The sequence below is a fragment of the Vigna unguiculata genome, chromosome 1, assembly GCF_037176805.1.
Source record: "Vigna unguiculata cultivar grain cowpea cultivar isolate G323 ecotype 2 chromosome 1, ASM3717680v1, whole genome shotgun sequence".
In the NCBI taxonomy this organism is placed as follows: Eukaryota; Viridiplantae; Streptophyta; class Magnoliopsida; order Fabales; family Fabaceae; genus Vigna; species Vigna unguiculata.
Genome location: NC_140792.1, coordinates 26,208,821 through 26,232,366, shown reverse-complemented (window position 1 = coordinate 26,232,366; position 23,546 = coordinate 26,208,821). Strand labels below are relative to the sequence as shown.

The 23,546-nt window shown below is 37.2% G+C and overlaps 1 long non-coding RNA gene across 1 annotated transcript; it reads right to left on the bottom strand.

The window, feature by feature from the left end:
* Nucleotides 1-7,176: 7,176 nt before the first annotated feature.
* Nucleotides 7,177-9,180, bottom strand: LOC114165294 (uncharacterized). Its single transcript, XR_014984102.1, has 2 exons — nt 8,256-9,180; nt 7,177-8,164 (listed from the first exon to the last, which is right to left on the bottom strand). It is a non-coding gene; the product is annotated as an uncharacterized LOC114165294 (long non-coding RNA).
* Nucleotides 9,181-23,546: the final 14,366 nt, after the last annotated feature.

The following is a 23,546-nucleotide window of genomic DNA, read 5'->3' as shown; positions in this document are numbered from 1 at the left end:
GGATCTTACAAAACTTGTTTAATACACACTCCAAGACACTATATTATTCCTAAATTGTATTTTCGATGATAATAAGTATAATTAAGCATTGAATTAATTATTTTATATCTTTATATTCCTCATTAACTTATATCGATCTAATATATATATTTTCTAATTAGACAAATATATTTTTTAATACGTTTTATAGGATAAACAAGCACTAGATAGGCCAAGTAGTAACTACATATATTGTTTCCCATATATATATATATATATATATATATATATATATATATATATATATATATATATTGTTCCGGTCTGCGAAATTATCAACTGACCAGAACGTTTCTTCTTCTCTCTCTCTGTCTCCCTTTTCTCTCTCAAATCACCTCCTTTTTTCCTTCTTTTCTCTCTCCTCTGCATGGCTTCCTCGGTTTCTATATATATGGTAGCTCGGTTCCTGACTTCCGCCAACGTAGTAGCTGGGGCTCGGATCAAGGATTCGCTAAAAGGATTCGCCCGTAACCCTTTCACGAAAGCTCCTACTAACATCTCTTCGCTCGGATTTGTGAGCCCCATACTAACGTCACAGAAACGATTAAGGAACAGTTTCAGTGACTCCTCCTGTCGTTGTTTCATATCGAACATGTCTGCAATTTGTAGTTGCTTGGGACGATTTACAGCAAACCTTTCTAGGAAAAGGCGAGAAAAAACAGCGAAAGAAGGAATGGCGGCGTTGGGCAATTTGCCAAACCACTTCAGCGCTGAGCCTACGAGTGTCCCCACAAACATTTTGCACCGCACCGCGTCGCTTCCACCTGATACCAGCATTTGTGCTCGGAAAGCTTTTAGGTGTGCTTCCGGGTCACCTTCACCGGAGAAAGGTGCAACTTTAGGGATGAGGAAATGCGGAGGGATTGCCTCCTCCATGATCGCACTAACCAGTGGATGATTTTCATCCTGCTCCGCTCCTCTTCGACTAACACTGGAGTCTCTGAGATTGCTACGTTCCCGCATCCAAGCTCGTAACTCTTCATTACTCCTTTGCAATTGTTCCTGTTGACGTATTGATTCTTCTAGACGCTGTCGAGCCTCCTCCGTATCCTTCCTTAATCGTTCATGCTCAGCTTCTACTTCCAAACGTCGCCTTTCGCTCTCTGCTAACCATTGAGTGTGTTCGCCGTCCGCTTGCTTTCTGATGGTTTCATTTTCCTGTCTTAGAGTTTCGATGTGTTACATGATCTGCTCCAAAGTCGCTTGGTTGTTGTTGTTGCTTTCGGATGTCGTAATCGCCATTACTTCGCAAAATGTTCTACCTTTATAGTGGTGCCGGTTTCAAATTTTACCGTGTCCCACGGTGGGCGCCAATGTTCCGGTCTGCGAAATTATCAACTGACCAGAACGTTTCTTCTTCTCTCTCTCTGTCTCCCTTTTCTCTCTCAAATCACCTCCTTTTTTCCTTCTTTTCTCTCTCCTCTGCATGGCTTCCTCGGTTTCTATATATATGGTAGCTCGGTTCCTGACTTCCGCCAACGTAGTAGCTGGGGCTCGGATCAAGGATTCGCTAAAAGGATTCGCCCGCAGGAACATAAGGGAAAAGACATCCGTCGACAGATATTCGAAGCGTCCTCACCCTACAAAAGAGCTGGTCGCAAGTTCACACCATACAACCTACCTCGTCAGTTTGATAAGAAGTTAACTAAGCCCGTGTGTCCCCAACTGTCAGAGCCTAAGATTCGAATCTTGAAAGATCACGAACTGATCAAACATCTGCGTTTTCCCTTGGAGATTGGTCGGCTCCTAGGGAGAGAGCTATCATCTTGGTGTGAATTCCACAAAACCCATGGACATGATACTGAAAATTGTTATTCCCTGACCGGTCAGTTGGTTAGCCTAGCTCGCCGGGGGCTTATGAGTAAATACATCAAAGACGACCAATCCAAGGTAGAACCCACCCAATCGTCACCTAACCCTATACAAGAATCTCACGAGATTCCTATCCTGGGGGACTTCAACACAATAGCAGGGGGATTCGCGGGAGGTGGATCAACAAGGTCGGCCCGGAAGCGATACGCTCGAAGTGCGATCATGGCCATTACCTCGGGTCCGTCCTCACCGATTGCCGACCTAATTTTTACAAAAAAAGATCTAGAGGATGTGGTTCCTCATGAAGACGACCCAGTGGTGTTGTCTGTAATTTTGATGGGCAGAAACGTACACAGGGTGTTGATTGATCAAGGAAGTTCCGCAGATGTCATGTTCTGGGAAGCATTCATCGGTTTACAGATCCCTAGAGACCAACTTCTGCCCTTTGATGGAGTCTTGGTAGGATTCTCAGGAGAACAAGTAGAGGTTCGTGGTTATGTAAATTTGAGAACAACTTTTTCCGACGAGCACGCCGCGAGAACGATAATAATAAAATACATCGTCGTTAACGCCCCATCGTCCTACAACATGCTGCTCGGACGGCCCTCTCTCAACATGCTTGGTGCTGTGGTTTCCACCACCCACCTGAAGATGAAATTTCTAGCAGAGGGAAAGGTGGTGACTATGAAAGTAGATCAAGAGGTTGCGCGTAAATGTTACGAACGAAGTTTACGCTCACGACGTGATACTTATAATGTCTCTCAACTTCCTGCTCGGGCCGATCTGCCAGGAGCGGAACTTGATCCGCGACCGACTACAGATCAAGGACCGAGACCCATAGGCGAGCTCAAAGAGGTCGAGATCCTCCCGGGAAGAAAGATGAAAATTGGCGCAGATCTTGATCCAACCACCGAGGCAGCCTTACACCACGTGCTACGTACGAACATGATGTCATTCGCATGGTCGGCCCGGGATATGCCCGGAATCAACCCAGATATACTTTGTCACAGGTTGAATATAAATCCCCAAATAAAGCCGCGAATTCAGAGACGACGCAGACTCAATGACGAAAAAGCTCAGGCTGCATCTGAAGAAATAAGGAAACTAAGAGAGGTTGGGCATATCCGAGAAATTCAATACCCAGATTGGCTCGCTAATGTAGTGATGGTGAAAAAGGCTAATGGGAAATGGAGAATGTGTGTTGATTTCACCGATTTAAACTTGGCCTGTCCAAAGGATTCTTATCCGCTGCCCAATATCGACATACTCGTAGACCGGGTCTCAGGATGCGGATTGTTAAGTTTTATGGACGCATATTCGGGCTATAATCAGATCCGAATGCATCCTTCCGATGAGGACAAGACCGCATTCATGGGCATCAAGGCGAACTTCTGTTACAAAGTAATGCCTTTCGGCCTTAAAAATGCAGGAGCAACATATCAGAGGATGATGGATAAGATTCTTCAACCTATGTTAGGTAGGAATGTCGAGGCATATGTCGATGATATGGTGGTGACTTCTGCCGGGATTGAGACCCATGCCCTCGATTTGCAAGAGCTTTTTGATACGATCAACAAATATCAGTTGAAGTTAAATCCTGAAAAATGCGTATTCGGAGTCAGAGCCGGAAAATTTTTGGGATTTATGATAACTGAACGAGGTATAGAAGCAAACCCAGACAAATGTCAAGCCATCATCAACATGAGGAGCCCAAGTAGTATGAAGGAGGTCCAACAGCTGACAGGCCGGATGGCGGCACTCTCCAGATTCCTTGCAAGAAGTGGTGACAAAGGACACCCATATTTTCAATGTTTAAAGAAGAATGAGAAATTCCAGTGGACCTCAGAGTGTGAAGAATCTTTCCTTCAGTTGAAAAAGTATTTAAGTCAACCCCCAGTGCTCTGTAAGCCAGAGAAAGGACATCCTCTGCAATTATACATCACCGTAACCGAGTACGCCATCAGCTCGGTTTTGGTTCAAGAAAAAGAGGGAAAACAGCATCCAATATATTTTGTCAGCAAATTATTACACGGAGCAGAAAGAGGGTACCCAACCCTTGAAAAAGCCGCTTTGGCAGTCGTCATCTCAGCCAGGAAACTCAGACCCTATTTTCAAAGTTTCAGCGTTCAAGTAAGAACCGACTTACCAGTGAAACAAATACTCAAGCGACCAGACATGACAGGGCGACTTGTTAAGTGGGCAATCGAATTGGCGGAATATGATGTATCCTATGAACCCCGAGGACCTATTCAAGCACAGGCTTTATCCGACTTCATCGCCGAGCTCACCTTACCAGTCTCAAGTACATCCGACCTCACTAGACAGAATAACGAGGCATCTGAGTGGATACTATCTGTTGACGGCGCATCTAATCAGCAAGGCAGTGGGGCAGGCGTGGTACTAGAGGGTCCAGGTGGGATCCTCATAGAACAATCTCTAAAATTTTCTTTCAAAGCTAGCAACAACCAGGCTGAATATGAGGCTTTGATCGCTGGTATGTTATTAGCAAAGGAAATAGGAGCAACTCAACTGGCGGCTCGGAGCGACTCTTTGTTGGTTACAGGCCAAGTCAATGGCGAATTCACTGCTAAAGATCCCCAGCTAGCCAAGTATTTAGATTACGTAAAATCGTTGGCTGCCGCTTTCCATACCTTCAGATTAACTCATGTCCCGCGAGAAGAAAACAGTCGGGCCGATCTCCTATCCAAGCTGGCCAGCTATACCAAACCAGGTCAACAAAGGTCAGTGATAAAAGAAACCCTAACGACCCCTAGGGTTAATTCGTCTAGTGGCTTCGAAGTAATGACATTGGGCAGTGTTTCCCCTTCACAATCTTGGATGACTCCCATCAAAGCCTTCTTAGCTGATGGAATTTTGCCAACAGATGCTGTTGAGGCACAACGTCTCAAGAAATGTTCAGCACGGTTTACCTTAATAGATGGACATCTATTTCGTTTTGGATTTTCGAGGCCTTTATTGACCTGTATTGAGGAAAAAGAGTCTGAAAGAATCATGTCCGAGCTGCATGAAGGAATCAGTGGAAATCATATTGGAGGTCGGACTTTGTTATTAAGGGTTCTAAGAGCAGGGTATTTTTGGCCCACAATGAAGAAAGATTGCCTAGAACATGCCAAACGATGCGACCAATGCCAAAGACACGGAAATCTCTATCGTGCTCCTCCTGAAGGATTACACTCTATACATCCACCTTGGCCTTTTCATACCTGGGGAATAGATATTTTGGGTCCCTTCCCAACGGCTATTCGACAATTGAAATACCTTATCGTGGCAGTGGAGTACCTAACGAAGTGGATCGAAGCAGAGCCAGTCGCTTCCATCACCGCATCAAAAGTCGAAAAATTCTTATGGAAGAACATAATCTGTCGGTTCGGCGTTCCTTGCAGACTCATATCTGACAATGGCACCCAGTTCACCAGCACGCAAGTTCAACACACATGTAAGCAATTAGGAATCACCCAATGTTTTTCTTCCATTGAACATCCGTAGACAAATGGCCAGGCAGAGGCAGCAAACAAGGTCATCTTAAAAGCACTTAAATGTAGAGTGCTCGCTTCCAAAACTTCATGGCCGGATGAGATTCCGAGAGTCTTGTGGGCGTATCACACTACACCTCAGTCAACCACCCATGAAACTCCCTTTAATTTGGTTTACGGAACGGATGCTCTGCTACCCGTTGAAATCAACAATCCTACCAATAGTAGAGCCAAAATGACCTGGGAGGAAAACAGCGTAGGAATCCGAGTCAACCTGGATGTCCTAGACGAAATGCGGGAATTAGCGCGAATCACCGGGGAGGCCACAAAGCGGAGAGTTGAACGAAGGTATCAAACTAAGGTCGTTCCACGCGACTTCAAGGTCGGAGATTTGGTGTTGAGAAGGGCACATCTGACTGAGATGGAGAACAAACTGTCACCCAAATGGGTCGGTCCTTTTCGGATTAAGGAAGTGCTTCCTGGAGGGGCATACAGAATGGAAACTTTAGACAGAACCTCCATACCCAGGACATGGAATGCCGCAAATCTGCGTTTCTATTTTAGTTAAGTACTCTATTTTCTTTCTTCCCATATTTTTGTTAATTGTGGACACAGTTTCCTCCTGTTTGAGATAATAAAACCTCACACTCTTTTTCCCTGTTACACAACAGGGTTTTTTAACGAGGTGGGAGTTATTCACATAGTGTGTTCTAAAAATCCTTTACCAAAAACCTCAGTACGCTGAGGGCCAAATCGGACCGACTCCATCGTTAAACCTCAGTACGCTGAGGGCTCAATCGGTCCGAATAAATCGCTAAAACCTCAGTACGCTGAGGGCTTGATCGGACCGACTCTATCGTTAAACCTCAGTACGCTGAGGGCTCAATCGGTCCGAATAAATCGCTAAAACCTCAGTACGCTGAGGGCTCAATCGGTCCGACTACATCGCTAAAACCTCAGTACGCTGAGGGCTTGATCGGACCGACTCCATCGTTAAACCTCAGTACGCTGAGGGCTCAATCGGTCCGACTATATCGCTAAAACCTCAGTACGCTGAGGGCTTGATCGGACCGACTCCATCGTTAAACCTCAGTACGCTGAGGGCTCAATCGGTCCGAATAAATCGCTAAAACCTCAGTACGCTGAGGGCTCAATCGGTCCGACTACATCGCTAAAACCTCAGTACGCTGAGGGCTTAATCGGACCGACTCCATCGTTAAAACCTCAGTACGCTGAGGGCTAAATCGGTCCGAATAAAACGCTAAAACCTCAGTACGCTGAGGGCTTAATCGGACCGATTCCATCGTAAAACCTCAATACGCTGAGGGCTAAATCGATCCGAATACATCCCTAAAACCTCGGTACGCTGAGGGCTTAATCGGTCCGACTCCACCGATAAACCTCAACACGATAAGGGCTGAATCGCTGAAGTTTCAGTACGCTGAGATTAATCCAACTCGGAAGACCATACAATTGAGTGCATATTTGAAGATGCAGGGTGATCTGCTCAAAATGTCCAAGGTACTTCTTTCAATTAAACCTCGGTTTCAACATGGTCCTAGCTTATAGGCTTATTATTTCTTCTTAAAAGTTATATATATGTCTGCGGCGTTCCAAATTGATATATGTATTTTTTCTGAGTTTATACAAGTATGGATTAATTTGATACATCTATGATTCCTCTTACCTTTTCATTTATTATTCCACAAACATCTCACACCATATTACTTTCTGTTATACTTTCGTTCCCAGAAAAAGTGGTCCAAATTCACGTATCACTCTATTTAGCAATTCAAAACCCCATTTATAAGGATTCATGAGTCAGCATGCCTTAAAGTTAAACATTTCTTCGGGCGTTCCCTAAATCCCAAACTAAAAAACAAAACAAGACAAATTTACGCCAATGTTCACAAAAATTCAAAATCGTTCTAAAACTAGGAAATCTTAAACTGTTACAGACATATTAATCATCAGTTATCTCAACGAGTTGGCCATCCACCACCTCCTTGGTAATATCAGCACCTGAAATATCAGCCTCGGGGCAGAGTATTTTGACTTGGTTCAAAGCCAGTTGAAACCCTTGATTCAAAGTGGTGCATAACTGGTCGGCCATTTCTTCCTTTTCATTTTCCAGTTTCTTGCATTTTTCCACCAATCCTTGAACCTGAGTTTCATAAGCTTCCATCTTCGGAGTCAGCTCATCGACCTTAACCCTCAGATTTGTCAACTCAGTTTCTTTGTCACCGAGTTCAATTTCTTTGTCTTTCAAGACTTGACGGATCTTGACGAGCTCGGCGGCGTCTAATCGGAGTTTCGCCATCTCTTTCTTAGAAGCCTCAACTTCACGTATCAAGCTAGCTTCTTTTAACTCCAATGCCTCTAAACGATTGACCAAGAACAGCGAAGACGCCTCAGCCTGATGCAAATTACGAAGCAGTCCTTCTCGGGTCGAGTTGGAAACTTGTTTTGAGAGGATAACATCATCAGCAGCTGAAAAGTTGTGAGCACGTCCGTGAGCTATGTGCTCGAAATCCTCATCCTAGAAGCTTTTCCTTGAACTCGTCACTGTCGCTTTGCGGATCTCCATTATATCAGGCAGAGAGTCAATAGAGTCCGACGTCTCCGATATAGGAGGTTGATTTCCCCCGACTACCAACTTCCTCTTTTTTGAAGTTGGCTCTCGTATAGTGATTCCGGGTCCGCTATCCGACTCCTTGCGAGAGGATGAACCCTGGACTGGGGAGCTCGCCCCGATCTTAATATTTGTTTTTTTTTGATACGACGCAGAAGGTCCTTTTGAGAGAGAGCCATCTGCCTTTCTGCGAATTTAGAAAGATCAAAATTCAAGAGTTAAAGGCACAAAATTTCACCAAAATAAGCAATAAAACTTTGTTAAAGTCAGATTAATACCAATGAAAACTCTTAAATCTACTTCCCGGTACTCAAGCTCTAAGATCTTTCGAATGTCGAAAATGACTTCTAGACCCATCAACTCCTCACAGGCCTTTCGATCAACCGGGTTTAAGTCTTCAAGTTGACGTGTGATCTTTGGAGAGGGATTTTTTGTCCAGTACAGAGGGAACCCTTCTAATAAAGTTGGGTTGTGGGAAGGTGCCAAGATTTTTATAAAAGCCCCTTTAAAGCCTTTTTAGGAAGATTGGTATAATGCAAAAAGAGCTCGGCCACTTACTCCATTCAGAGAGGTCCACAATAACTTCGAGCTATTTTTTAGCTTAAAGAAATACAGAAACATGTTCGGTGTAGGTCGGATCCCAAGGCCATTACACAAGATATGAAAAGCTCGGACGAAAGCCCAATTATTGGGATGTAATTGAGCAGGCGCCACGTTTAACGCGGATAATAATCCTTTTTCGAAGTCGCTGAAAGGGAGTCTGAAACCGAGCCTTTCAAATAAGGTTACATAAACAAAGGTGAAAGTCTGCAAAGGCGGGAGAGTGCCATCCCTGCACACGGGTTCATCTAATTCACATAATCCCACAATTACGTCGTTTTCATCATCCTTACATAAAGCTTGTTTCTCTCTAAGGGTTTGGATTCGTCTTTCAGTGCAGAAACCAGTACACTCTCTCTTTAGATTTAACGGAGCCCAAGGGTATTAAGAATCATAGGAAGTCATCTTTGAATCTACTAAGGTCAAAAACAAAAACTTTTAAGCATTTTTAAAGCATAAACCCTAGAAACCTCTTGGAAATAGACAAAAAGACGACGAATATGAATCCCAAATATACCCGTTTTCTTTAGAAATTGGAGTTTTCGTCCTTCCTTTTTTATATAGAAAGATTTTTTTGAAAGAGATATAAAGGCAATCTATGGAATCCGGTAACAATTGAAATCAAATTAGGGTTTATCAAACATAAAGGTTTAAAGAAATAGAAAGAGTGGACACACGATAATGTCGTCATTAACAAACAAATCCAGAAGGGATAAGCGAAAAACACACCTTCACCGGAATCGCGGACAGGGAGAATAAAAACACAATGAGCAAAAGTCGCGAGAGAAGCGCCAGACGAAAATCACTGAAAATGGTCGTGAATAGATAAGGAAGGAAGCAAAAGAGGTTTTAGGAGACAAAACGGTTACATCTGTTTCAAATTACATCCGTTAGATTTCAAAAAGCCATTGTCGGTTCGATAAACTGACACGTGTAAGGGTAGGTGGGCGCAATAAACAAAGTCAGAAATGTCACGTCATTTGATTAGGAATGGAAGATGTGACAACTTCTCACTATGCAAAACATAATGAAAAGTTGGAGGGCTGTGTACTCTCCCGGATGAAGGCTTGTCAAGCTCGGAAGAATCGGACACATCGGCCACATTGGGGAGCTCGGCATCTTTATAAATTGAGAGAATGTCGCTCACCGCGATTTTTTAAGTAACTAACAAGCGAGTATTCCCTTCTTTTTAGGAACACCACTACGCGAGGATATCGGAGGAGATATAGTGGAAGAAGTGGTGAGTTGGTTAGCTGGAATCCAGGAGATATAATAACAGAAAAGATCTGATAAATAGGGGACTAAGAAAAACAGAAGAAGGAGATAGAAAAGAAGGAAAAAAGGAGGTGATTTGAGAGAGAAAAGGGAGACAGAGAGAGAAGAAGAAACGTTCTGGTCAGTTGATAATTTCGCAGACCGGAACATATATATATATATATATATATATATATATATATATATATATATATATATATATATATATATATATATATATATATATATATATATATCAAAACATACTTGAATGTCGTAACCGAATTTGTGAGGGGACTGTAAACTAAAAAATATATTTTAAGAAAACAGAAAGTCACTACTAAAAATTTTCATATTACATGGAAATTTTCTTGCAAATTTGTTTAAAAAAATTTGCAGGGAAAGACTTTTTTTTGCTATTTTTTCTAAAAATTTTAATTGGCAGATAATTCCTTCGTGGGTAATTATTTCCTACAAAATTATAAAATTCGCAAGTATTTCCCAATAAATTTGTTGCGAAAATTGTTTTATACAAAATATTTTGCAAAAAAATTGACAGCAATTTCCTGTAATTTTTTTATAACAAAATTTATAAGTATATCCTACAAAAAAATTTCAAAATAAAATTGACAAAAAATATGAGTTTTTTTATTAATGGGTTTTGAATCACCATTATAGTTTATTCCGAAAGCTTATCATTATACACGAGACAAACACATTCAAGTATTTGGACATCAATTGCAAGAATCATATAAAAGATACATTTTTTTTATGATGATGCCGTAAAAATCTGTCATAGAAAATCTAAGTTACTATGAGGAACTCATCATGGAGGAGATTTTACAGAAAATATTAAACAATAATTCAAAAGTATTAGTTAATTGGCCTAAATTTGTTTTAAGTATATGGATATACACCAGACAAAAATTATGATCATGTTAACTTATTTTCTTGGTTAAACTTTCTTAGCTATCTAAAGATTCCTGGGAAGCAGGAAGGAAGAAATGGTTTGGCTCTAGAGGTAAGCTGATTTGGATGGTAAGCTACGTACAAAGGTTATGTTGATGATTCAAACTCTTGAGTTAAGACTACACGTGGATTTGTTGTCGTTGGATGATACAATAATTATTGTTATTTACTATATGATACTGGATGAAATTAATGATTTAATAATAAAGGCTTGTGTGTGGTGTGGTGTGATAATTTTATTCTTTATATAACTTATGTTAATTATGACGCTTTGTTAAGTTAACTCACCCTTGCATGTTTGTGGTTGTGGTTTCCACTTGTGATGATTGTATGCATTGTGTTATACAAAAGCAGATGAGGTTGCAGATGATGTTTTGGATGCACAAAGTGAGGAGCCGAGGTTTGCATTGGGAAAAAGGATTTTTATTTTGGATGTATCTTGGAACAACTTAAATTATTGAATTTTATTTTTATATATTTTTATTATTGAATAAATTTTAAAGTGGGAACATTTATTTGATGTAGTAGACGAAAGTTTTACATTCCACATATTTTTATATAGTGAGAAATAAATATGTTCAGAAAATTGCGAAAATTCCTAAGTGTTTAGGTAGCATCCTAACGAAGTGTTACATAAGAGATATGAAAATCAATAAAAGTTTGTTAGATTAAAATTCTTACACCATATAGAATTTTAATTACAAAATTTATCCTATCAATAATTGGTTTAAAATAAATTTTAGTGTTAGTAGAATTAACAAGTGACTTGTTTTGACCCGTATGAATCTTATTCATGGGATCTCCAATCATAAAGATTGTGTTACTATCACATTTTTGTTCTTGAGATGTTATCAAAGCTCCTGATCATTGGGAGCCTCTGACCGTGTAAAATTAAGCAGCCTTAATTGTTGTCTAACCTAATAGCAACCTTCATTGCTTGTCACTCAACCTCTGAACTCTATTGTGTGTTTCGGCCTCCATTATCGTACATAATTGCAACTTTCATTGCTGTATTTTTATCCTAAACCAAGTGTGTATCATTTTTTTTGTGATGGCTAAAATTAAAAATGGAGACAAGCCTTAGGCTAGAGAAAAGCTACATATTGTGCATTCATCCTCTTAGTTGAATGGAAAAGAGCTAAATGATTGAAGTTGCACGAAAACCCCTAAAGAAAAGAGTGAGGATACAAAGGTGGTCCTCCAAAGAAACGAGGTTAATATGCTCATGTTGTTGTTGTTCCTGAAAATCAAGAAGGGTATGTCCCACAACTCAACAATGAGGAGTTAGAAAGAGTAAGATCATTCCTTAGTAACATGAAAAAACCAATCAGTATGTATTCATTGACATATTTGGGTAAGTTATCATTTTTTGTTGGATTTAATGTCTCAAATATCAATAATTGATTTTAGACTCTAGAGCCACTAATCATATGACACCTTTTGCTAAATTCTTTTCCACATATTTTCCATGTCCTAGTAATAAAAAAATTTCATAGCTAATGGAAACATGACAACTGTAGCGGGCCAAAGAGGTATACAAGTAAACCCAACCATACTCCTAAAAAATGAAATACATGTTCCTAAATTGTCCACAAATATGATATTCAATAAAAAGCTTACTAATGACCTCTCTTGTGATGTCATTTTTACAATAATTCTTGTATATTGTATGACAAGAAATTTAGGAGGACGATTAGACATCCTTGAGAGTGAAATAGTCTTTTCTATTTGGGAGACTTAAATCAACCTATTATGTGCCACTCTTTGATGACATAATCCTCAATAATCGACCAAGAAAAAATTTAGTTGTATCATTGTGGTCTTGGACATCCCTCATTTTCTATTATAAAACTTTTTGTTTTGTTTTTTGTTTAAGAATTTGAATTTGATTATGCATAATCTTTATTGTGAGATCTGTGAATTGGAAAAACATAAACGTGTTATGTTTCCTCCTTTTTGCAATAAAATAAGTTCTAATCCTTTTTATCTAGTTAAAATTGATGTGTGAGGTCCTTCTAATGTTTAAAATATTCCAGGAGCTAACTGGTTTATTACTTTTAAGCTTAAATACATATTTGGTCCATATTTTTCCCGTTTTTGTTCAATTTTGTCCTCATTTTAGTTCAATGTTCAATTAGGTCCTAATTTTCATCACTTTTTTGTCAATTTGATCATTTTTGCTAACGGTGTTTAAATAGTTAACTGTGTATGCCATGTGTTACCTCTTAGTTTTTTAATTTTTTTCTTTTTGTAAGTTTTTAAAAAAAATTGTCCACGTGTCAAGTCACCATTGTGCCACGTGTCAATGTTAGTGTCACGTGTCAGTTTGTGGTTGTATTATTTCCTTTTGTTCAATTTAGTCTCTATATTCATTATTTTTTTTTTAAATTCAATCCATATATTCATTATTTTTGTTCAATTTAGTCCCACTTTTTCTTAAAATTGAGAAATTTTATTCTTCTAAATTGAACTAAATTTATATTTTTATAAATGTTATACGAATATTTTTATCAAAATTGACATTTTTATTAATTGTTTTTGAAATTTAATTATAAATTATTAAGTATAATTAAAAATTAAATATAATTCTTAGTTTCAATTTTTAAATAGAATATAATTATTTAAAATGTTATTAGAATATAATTATTAAATGTTTTAGAAAAATATACTAATATTTAAATCTAAAACAATTAATATTTTTGTTGTGTTTTAGATAATAAAATCTAAAATATTTTATATTGAAATGCTAATTTTAAAAATATTAGTATTTTAGAATATAATTATTAGAAGAAAAAAATTAATAATTATATTGTAATAATATTTTAAATATTTGTATTATATTTAACAATTGAATTTAAAAATTATATTCAATTTATAATTAAATTTAAAAATAATTAATAAAAATGTCAATTTTAGAAAAAAAAATATTGGTTATCTATAAAAGAATTAAATTTGGTCTCAATTTGAAAGTGACAAAATTACTTAATTTTAACCTTAGGACTAAATTGAACAAAAATAACAAATATATGGATTGAATAAAACAAAAATAACGAATATAGGGACTAAATTGAATAAAAGAAAATAACACAACTATAAAATGACACGTGACACTAACATTGACACGTGTCGCAATGGTAACTTGACACGTGTTAATTTTTTTGAAAATTCAAAACTTTTTACGAAAAATTTAATAAAAAAATTAAAAAAAATTAAAAATTAAAAAAAGAGAGGAGCTGACACGTGGCATAAACTGTTCACTATCATTAGCTATTTAAACACCATTAGCAAAAAGGACCAAATTGACCAAAAATTGACGAAAATTAGAACTTAATTGAACACTAAACCAAAATGAGGACTAAATTAAACAAAAAGCGATGAAAATAGGGACCAAATGTGTATTTAATCCTTACTTTTATTGATGATTATACAAGGGTAAGTTTTGTTGTTTTGAGGTTAGTTTTGTTGTTATGAAATTTGTGGCACTAATCAAAAATCAATTTGAGATGGTTACTAAGAAATTTAGGTTTGATGAGGCTAAAGATTATTTCAATCATACATTAGACTCTTTTTTTTTTTTTTTCAAAATGAAGGGATAATTCATGAACCCTCTTGTGCTTATACCACTAACACAAAAGGGGTTATAACGTCTCCAAACCAACGTCTATCCAAGAAAAAGCCAATGTAAGAAATGATCAGTGCCATTTTTGTAAATAAAATGACAAGTTTGATGTTGTTCCCTCACGAATTAGACGTTTAATTGCAATTTGACGTTGACCCTTGCTACAACCGAAGTTGAAGGATGTAGGCCTTGATGCAACTAAGTCAAAGGATGTCAACTCTACTACAACTAAAGTTGAAGGATGTCGACCCCAATTGCAATTGAAGTCAAAGGAAGTCAACGCCCCGCTTATCCGATGTTAGATTGCTTTAAAATGTTACCAAAACCTAGCACGAAGGTCATTTCCATGCACTATTTCTTCGCTCTTTCTCTTCCAAGCCTCTCCAACTACTACGACGACTTGTGGAACCACCAATTAAGGTAAGTTGTGGTTCATTTAACGCAAATGCATGTGTCTTCGTTTCCTTGGGCATGATTCTTTTTCGTTTTCATCAATTATTTTCGTTTAGGGATTGTTTTGAACCCCTTTAAGCAGTGCTCGAGTCCTCTATTCTCCATTATTGGCGATAACTCCTCCGCGACAGTGACGAGGCTTGAGGTGCTTAGTTCACTCTCTAACTTCGTTCAAGGTTTGAATATGTACCAAACATTGAATAGTTTGGTTTATCTTCGTTGAAGTTTGGATATGGCTTGGTTTGCATGTGATTTTGGTTTTCTTTCCCCATATTTTATCTATCTTGGCAAAATTTTTTAGGGATTTTAGGAATTTTGTTTGAAGGGGTTTTTATGAACTATGCTGGAATATTTTCTGCTTTATAGGTTTGGAAAGACCGTAAATACAAACATTTTTTTGTAAGAAAAAGAGCAATTTTTGACGTTTGTCGATGTACTAACTAACGTCAAAGGATGTCGAAATGTACCACAATTGATGTCCTTGGACGTCCGTTTTGAACACTGATGTCAATTTGACATCTCTCGATATGACGTCGAAGTTTGGTCTAACGTCAAAGGCCGAAAATACTAGACGTTAAAAGAATTTCTTTTTGTGTTACCCAAAAAAAAAAGGAGTTACTGAATGATAAAATGGACTTCTTTTAGAACAAATGATTTTATACAGTAAAATACAAGGTTGATAGAACTATTAAGAGGAACCATTGTTGGTGGAAAAATGATTCACTCAAACATTTGGAGTAGATTATTTGACGACTTTGACCTCAATTGAAAAAATGAACACGACCAAAGTTATATTATCCTTGGCAGCAAACCATGACTAGAATCTGCTACAATTTGATGTGAAAAATACTTTCTACATGGAATTCTTGAAGAAGATATATATATATATATATATATATATATATATATATATATATATATATATATATAGGTATCACCTGAATATACAAAACAAATCTTAGTTCAATTAGAATTGCAAATAAGACTTTGTCGAAAACAACCACCGTTAGAAAAAATCACTGAGCAAATCAAAACTTGATTTAATTTAGAAAAAAAAATAGGTTGAATTGTAAATAAGGAAGGTATATGACATGTTTGAGGAAATAATAAAAAGGAAAATGCATAATTGTTGAAATATTTGGTACAACATTATTACCATTAGGAATATGAGGAATTCTAAGATTCAATTTATCATGTTTGCATTGATAAGATTGTGTCTTATTGTTTTATTGCTATATTTAATGTTTGTGAAAAGTAATTAATGTGATAAGACGGAGTGATATGTTAAACTCAAGTCAGGACGAGCCAAGCCGACTAAGGAAAACGGGTTGAAAAGTGTAACCTACCTTGTCTTTAAGACAACTAGTGGACTGGCCCACCAATTTTTCATTTTTTTTCTTTCTACAGTGTGGTCTTATGATGAAATGAGTTGGCTTAGATTTTGTGTGGCCTGGTTATTGTTTGAGAATAATTTTTTAATGGCTAAGATATACATTTTGTTCTTTCTAGTGAAAGATACTTGTACCAAATCTTCACCTCCATATTTTGACAATAAAAAAATATATGAGATTGAATAGTAAAAGACATCACAATATGAAACTACGAGTTGGCGGGTACAAAAACCTATCCTGGCCTCCCTCAATTGTCAGGTTGATGAACTCAACGTTACGCCTAATCCACTTTATCATTCACAAATTTTTTAAATTGAGACTAAATTGATTCAAAATTTAAAAAATAACTAATTTTCATTTTCACTCAAAATTAAAAAACCAAAAATATATTTATTCTAATATTAAAGTTCTTAACAGAGATATTGCAAATAAATCTCAAACTTCCTATTGATACTATCGATGAATAGTTACTGCAGAGAATAATCAAATCCTTCTAAGATAATCATGCATACGAATTTAACCAGAAACAAATGTACATTCTGATATCCAATGAAATATACAACCATGCTTAAATGACATGTTTATTTATTTTAGTTATATATTACTTATTTTAGTTACAATTTTTAATATCTACTATTTTATATTTTGTATTATTAATTGTATTTTATATCTTAAAATATTTGAAGTTAAGTTTGAAATTAAGTACAAATATATATGCCAGACTTTCGTTATATTAACTTTGGTATTTAAGTAGTTACAGTAAACATTCGCTTAAGTCCGTATTTTTATCTTAAGCATTTAATGCGGATTTAATCGGGATACAGAGTTATAAAATTTTACTAGTTATATTAGAATATGGATTATGAATCATATATGAGTGTTGAAAATTTATAAGATTTATAAAAATATGGAAGATATAAAATATATGATAAACATAAGAAATATATTACAAGAGAAAATTTTTATTTTATTTTATTCATATATGTAAAAAAATATAAAGTCAAATGACTTTTATGAGATTTTTTTTTCTGAAAATAAAATCATTGTTCTGAAAATTTTTCCTTTCTAAATGTTGATTTAAATGGGATGCGAACTGAAATAAATGCAGACTTAAATGAATATTTACTTTAACTATAAAAAACATTCAAAAATAACAATAGAAAGAGGAAAACAAATATGTTCGTATTATTTTTTATTTCTAAACTTTAATTAATAAAATAAATATTAAAAATAAGATTATCATTAAAATAAAAAAATAAATATGAAAATAATTTTTTATTTTCAACGTTTGAATTTGTTGGTGTTAAACGACATACAAATAGTTTTAAATGCAATGATTTATAATTATTTTATAAAACATTAAACTAAAAAGAATAATTGCCTATTCAATTAGTATGCAGTCTTAAAATGTTAACTAACAATTGAAAACGTAATTATCTATACTACTCAAACAAACCAAAAATTCATTCTTTATTGTTCTACGGTTGTCATAAATATAAAATGTTAAATAACAATGATATTTTAACACTCATACAATTTTTATGTAGATCTTGCATTTATTATTTTGTTCCTGATTTCTTTTTCTTCACAAATATTATATTTTTTCAATGATCATATATTGCCTTAAAAAAGAATTGTTAAATAGTTAGTGAAAATCTGACTATCATTTTTCATTGTTAAAATGTTGTGTATGATATGTTATATCTTATTGTGTGTGCAAACTTTATTGAATGTATTAAGCTTTTATTTGATAGAGGATTGGTTTAAGAATTATGACTCATAAAAGTATTATTTTTATTGAATGGATAAGCTCTTTTATGTTGGTTGAATGGATAACTATATTTTTTTCCATCTTGCTACAACTTATTGCTATTGACAAGAATTTTAGAAAAATTTGAATTGAGTTTCTAGTTAATATACTCACCGAGACCCTTCAACAACTAACAACAGAGTAACGGGTATGAGATTTGAAACATGCTACTTCACTTCATCAACAACATGTAATAATACAATGTTCCTTACTTGAAATCTTTCTTCTGTTTGTTACGGTAGTCTCTTGATTGCGCCATTGAAGAACCGATAATTTCCCAGAAACTAAAATAAGAGACATCTGATAGCAGCATAACTAACTTTTTACAGCAATTATAAATTTTTTAAGAATATATATATATATATATATATATATATATATATATATATATATATATATATGTACGGAATTGTACCGGTCCAGAAACATCACGGTGATATGCAGAGATGTAGAGTTATGTCATCATAAAGCCGAGACAAGACTGATGACATGCAGAGAGGTAGAGTTATATCGTCATAAAGTCGAGGCAAGATTGATGACATGTAGAGATATAGGGTTGTGTCGTCGTAAAGTCAATGCAAGATTGATGATATGTAGAAATGTAGAGTTGCATCGCCAGAAAATCGAGGTCATAATAATGATAAATCAAAGTTGTTGACATAATTGGTAAGGATGTCGCTCCAAGATCGACGCTGGAAGAATCGTATATTATGTAAAGGGAATATCTTAGTTTAGATTTTATAAAGAAGATATCTTAGTTATTATTTAAGAAGAATTTATAGGAAGCGTTTCAGTTGTTATTCATTAGGTTATCTTTTGGAAGTATTAGTAGGAATATTTTATAGGTATTTGATTATGTATATATGTAACAGTTGTAACCAATTTTAAACCTTATAAATAAGAATGTTACTCCCACGGTCAAGGGACGAAATTATTTTGGCCTAAGTGAGTCATTAGCTGAGGTTAAAAATACTTCTTTCTTCTTGTTTTCGATTGAAGGTTATTTTACACCTTTTTCTGACCGGAACATTGGCGCCCACCGTGGGGTCCGGTAAAACTCGATCCCAACTCCACCAAATCTAAACAAAGAAGTACGTCAGCAAGAAGAAAAAAATGAACCAAAATGCAGCTCGATAGGGACCTACACGTCAGTAGATTATGCAGAGCATCTTAGAGTTGCAGCGGCAGAATGAAGAAATCAAATTGAAAGCTGAGGCTGACCAGGCACACCTCGAAGAAGAGCGAGAGGAATCCCGCAAGAAAGTAGAAGATGACCTACAATTGTTGAGGGAGAAGACACTCAAAGAGAGAGAGAGACTTCGGACAGAGGCTGAGGATACCCATCATCAGTTGGAAGAAGCCATTCGTCAACAAGAGCAACTACAAAAGCAAATGAGGACATGCAACAGCAAATCGCCCAAGGAGGATATAGACACTCTACTCTGAATAATGTCGATGTCATCGAAACACATCCGCTTTCCAAGGAAATCATGGACGAGTCGATCCCCCAAAATTTTGTGATACCAAAGATTACTCCTTTTACGGGAACCTCAGATCCAGAATTGCATCTAAAGTCTTTTCAAGCACGAATGCTAATATCAAGAGGAACAGATGTTGTGCGCTGCAAAATGTTCGTTGGGACACTGACGAAGATAACCTTGGAGTGGATCAACACATTGCCCAATGCTTTAATCAAGTCATTTTATAATTTCTCACGAGCCATCTTAAAGAGGTTCTCAGCTAACATAGCAAAGATTTTAGAGATGGTCGACATGTTCGATGTAAGGTAGAATGTAGACGAATCTCTGAAGCAATTTCTCAATCGCTTCAGCAATGTAAGCATGAAGATAATGGATCCTAATGAGGCTTTTTTGGTGAAAGCCTTCGTGAAGGGACTTCATGATAGTTCTTTCAGTGAATCATTATATCGGTTTCCTCCCAAGACCTTAATTGAAATAAGGCAAAAATCAGTATTTGAAATAGAAACCGAGGACACTATGAAGCACAAAAGAACAGGGGACAAGAGGTTGACAACCATTTCAAAAATCGACAAGGAAGTCAAGCCATTCCGATGAGAAAGGACACCTCTCAGGGGGAGATCGGATAGGAAATTCATCCCATACGTGGCTGTCGAGTTTCAACACTACTTTATCTGAAATACTAAAAGGTGATGAGGTATTTAAGCACTTACGTCATCCCAATATTACCAGCAGAGTCCTCGGTCTACAGCTGAATGCCTGGTGCAAGTTTCATCAGGAAGCGGGGCATGATACCGACAATTGTCATACATTGGCTAATCAACTGGCTGCACTATCGATTAGGAGTTTGTTGAAGAAATATGTCAGGATTATAAAGGATGGGAAACAAACAGAACAACCCTCGGTAACCAAGCCCCATGAGGTTCCTATCTTAGGGGATTTTAACACAATTGCAAGGGTTTTTCAGGAGGAGGTCTGACACACTCATCCTGGAAGAGATATGTAAGAAGCATCATGACAACAACCAAGATAGAACGATGTATAAAGACTCCAGACATTGTCTTTTCCAATGAAGACTTGATGAGACTCGTTCTACATGAAGATGATCCAACAATGTTGTCAGTTATCATGATGCGTAGGAATGTGCACAAAGTATTGATAAATCAGGGCAGTTCAGCCGAAGTTATGTTTTGGGAAACCTTTATAGGGTTGTAGATTCTGATGGATCAGTTACAACCCTTTGATGAGGAATTGGTAAATTTTTTCGGAGAACAAGTAGAGGTGAGGGGCTATGCGGATTTGCGCATAACATTTAGGGATGATAACGTTGCAAAAACTATCATGGTGCGGTACATAGTTGTTAATGCTCCATCATCATATAATTTGCTGGTAGGCAGAGTCTCCATAAAAAAATTAGGAGCAGTAGTCTCAACCACTCATTTGAAAATGAAGTTCCCTACTAACAAAGGAAAGGTGGTCACAATGACAGTAAACTAGGAGATAGCTCGGAAGTGTTACGAAGACAGTCTCAGAACTCGTCGAAAGCACACATACTATGTGACATCTACTAAAGGAGCTATTGATACTAAGTTAGATCCCATAATAGTGCACCTGAAGCAAAGACCCCAACCTGTGGGGGAGGTAAAGGAAGTAGTCCTTAATGGACGAAAACTTAAAATAGGAGGAGACTTGAGTTCGGATATAGAAGCACAAATTTACAAGTCTTGCAAGCAAATCTTTCTTCATTCGCTTGGATGACAGCAGATATGGTAGGAATAAGCCCCGATTACTTGTGTCATAAACTCAATATGAACTCGGAAGCCAAGGAAAAAGTTTAGAGACGAAGGCAATTGGGGGGAGAAAAAGCTCAAGATGTTGCGAATGAAGTAAAGAAACTTCTAGATGCAGCATATATAAGGAAATTCAGTATCAAACATGGCTAGCAAACATGGTTATGGTTTAGAAGTCAAACGGTAAATGGAGGATGTGTGTTGATTTCACTGATTTGAATAAAGCATGTACCAAAGACTCATACCTTTTACCTAGCATAGATGCATTAGTAGATATTGCATCAGGATGTGCTTTGCTGAGTTTTCTGGATGCTTACTCGGGTTACAATCAAATAAAGATGCATCATATGGACAAAGAGAAAACAATCTTCATGGGGGAAACCTCAAATTATTATTACAAAGTAATGTCCTTCGGTTTGAAAAATGCAAGTGCAACTTATTAGAGGTTGATGGATAGGATCTTGGTTAATCCCGACAAGTGTAAAGCCATCATTAATATGAGAAGCCCGGCTAATTTTAAGGAAGTTCAACGATTAATAGGGAGGATGACAGCCCTTTCCTTATTTTTGGCAAAAAGTGGAGACAAAGGATTACCTCATTTTCAATGCCTACGAAAGAATGATAAGTTTCAATGGACCACTCAGTGTGAGGAAGCTTTTCAACAGTTAAAAGAGTATTTGAGCAAATCGTAGGTGCTGTGCAGGCTACAACATCTCGACCAGATATTACAGATTTAAAATAATAAAATAATGAATTAATAAATAAACCTCATTTATTAAAATGTCATTTCCCAAAACGCGGGAAATTTAAAACATTATTCAATATGCCAAAATTCGATTTAAAGCTAAAGTAATAATCTTATTACAATTTCTAAAATCCGACAAAACAGAAGAAAACATAATTTATTTCCTAGCTCAAGTCCCTAAGCTAGCCCTCTCTCCGTCTCTATGCATCACCATCATCACCTGTGATATCATCTGCTTCCGTGTAACGAATCACACGATCATCGCCAAACACAAACAGAAAGGGTGAGCTCATAATGAAAATAACACATACATTAACAATATCAATTATCCAACTAATTTAGTCTAGATAGTTCTTGGCCAAGACCTTAACCCCAAGACTTTTCAACCTTCAATCACACAAATAGTTAGCCTTGGACTCAGGATTTATATTGCTCGCACGAACTTGCCCGCTCATGGTCCTGCTCTACGAACCTCCCCGCTCGTAGTCCTGCCCTACGAACCTCCCTGCTTGTAGTCCTGCTCTATGGACTTGTCCGCCCGTAGTCCAACACACGTGATCCACCACCTACACACCTTCCCGCACGCTGAATCTCTCAAGTGTGAGCACGGAACATACGAACCTACCTCGCTCGTATCCCCACACGAGAGTAACAAGATATAAACCTCCCCGCTCATATCATCACGTGCTCACCACCATCCATGAACCTACCCGTTCATGGCACAACATCTCCTGATCCAAGTCCGCATAGTTGCGTCCAAACAACACACATAAGTCAAACCCGCAGCACTATCGCCTTGCGCAGCCTAAGCGCCGCCAGGCGAAACCTGTGCAGACCGCCTGACGGAACAGCCTCATCGCCAGGCTCCATCCAGACGCACTATTTTAAGGTTTATCGCCTAGTGGAGCACACCTTGCTGTCAGGCGCCACACAGTGCAGAGACACCCCCTGTTGGTCCTATCGCCTGGCGGACACTCGTAAGTCGCGAGGCGCCATACCAGTAGCATTGTTCTTCTAGTTTTGGCATCCAAGTTAGGTCGCTCCTTAATCTAGAATACTACCAAAGGCATTACTACACCCTCACATATCAGGACATGATGCTAACTACCCAGAAATACCACAATCGATTCAATTACCTATAACTCTTATGCATAGGTCCATGTATTCTAGACATTTGATTCAGCATAGCATGGGATACCTGCATCACAAAATAGTAATCATTCTAAATGGGTGAGTGCCAACACTTAAGTACCTACAATGCCATACAATCAAACACCACGCATGATTTATGGATGCCATATTTTCAGTAATGGATGCCATATTTTCCAAACTACAGACCTCAAATCAACGATCCGACCGGTCAAAACCAAGAATGACATGTTATGGACCAATTGTCCAAATTTGAGTATAATCCAATGGTTAACGAGGCGGGAAAGTAAATTTTACTACAAATGCGCAGA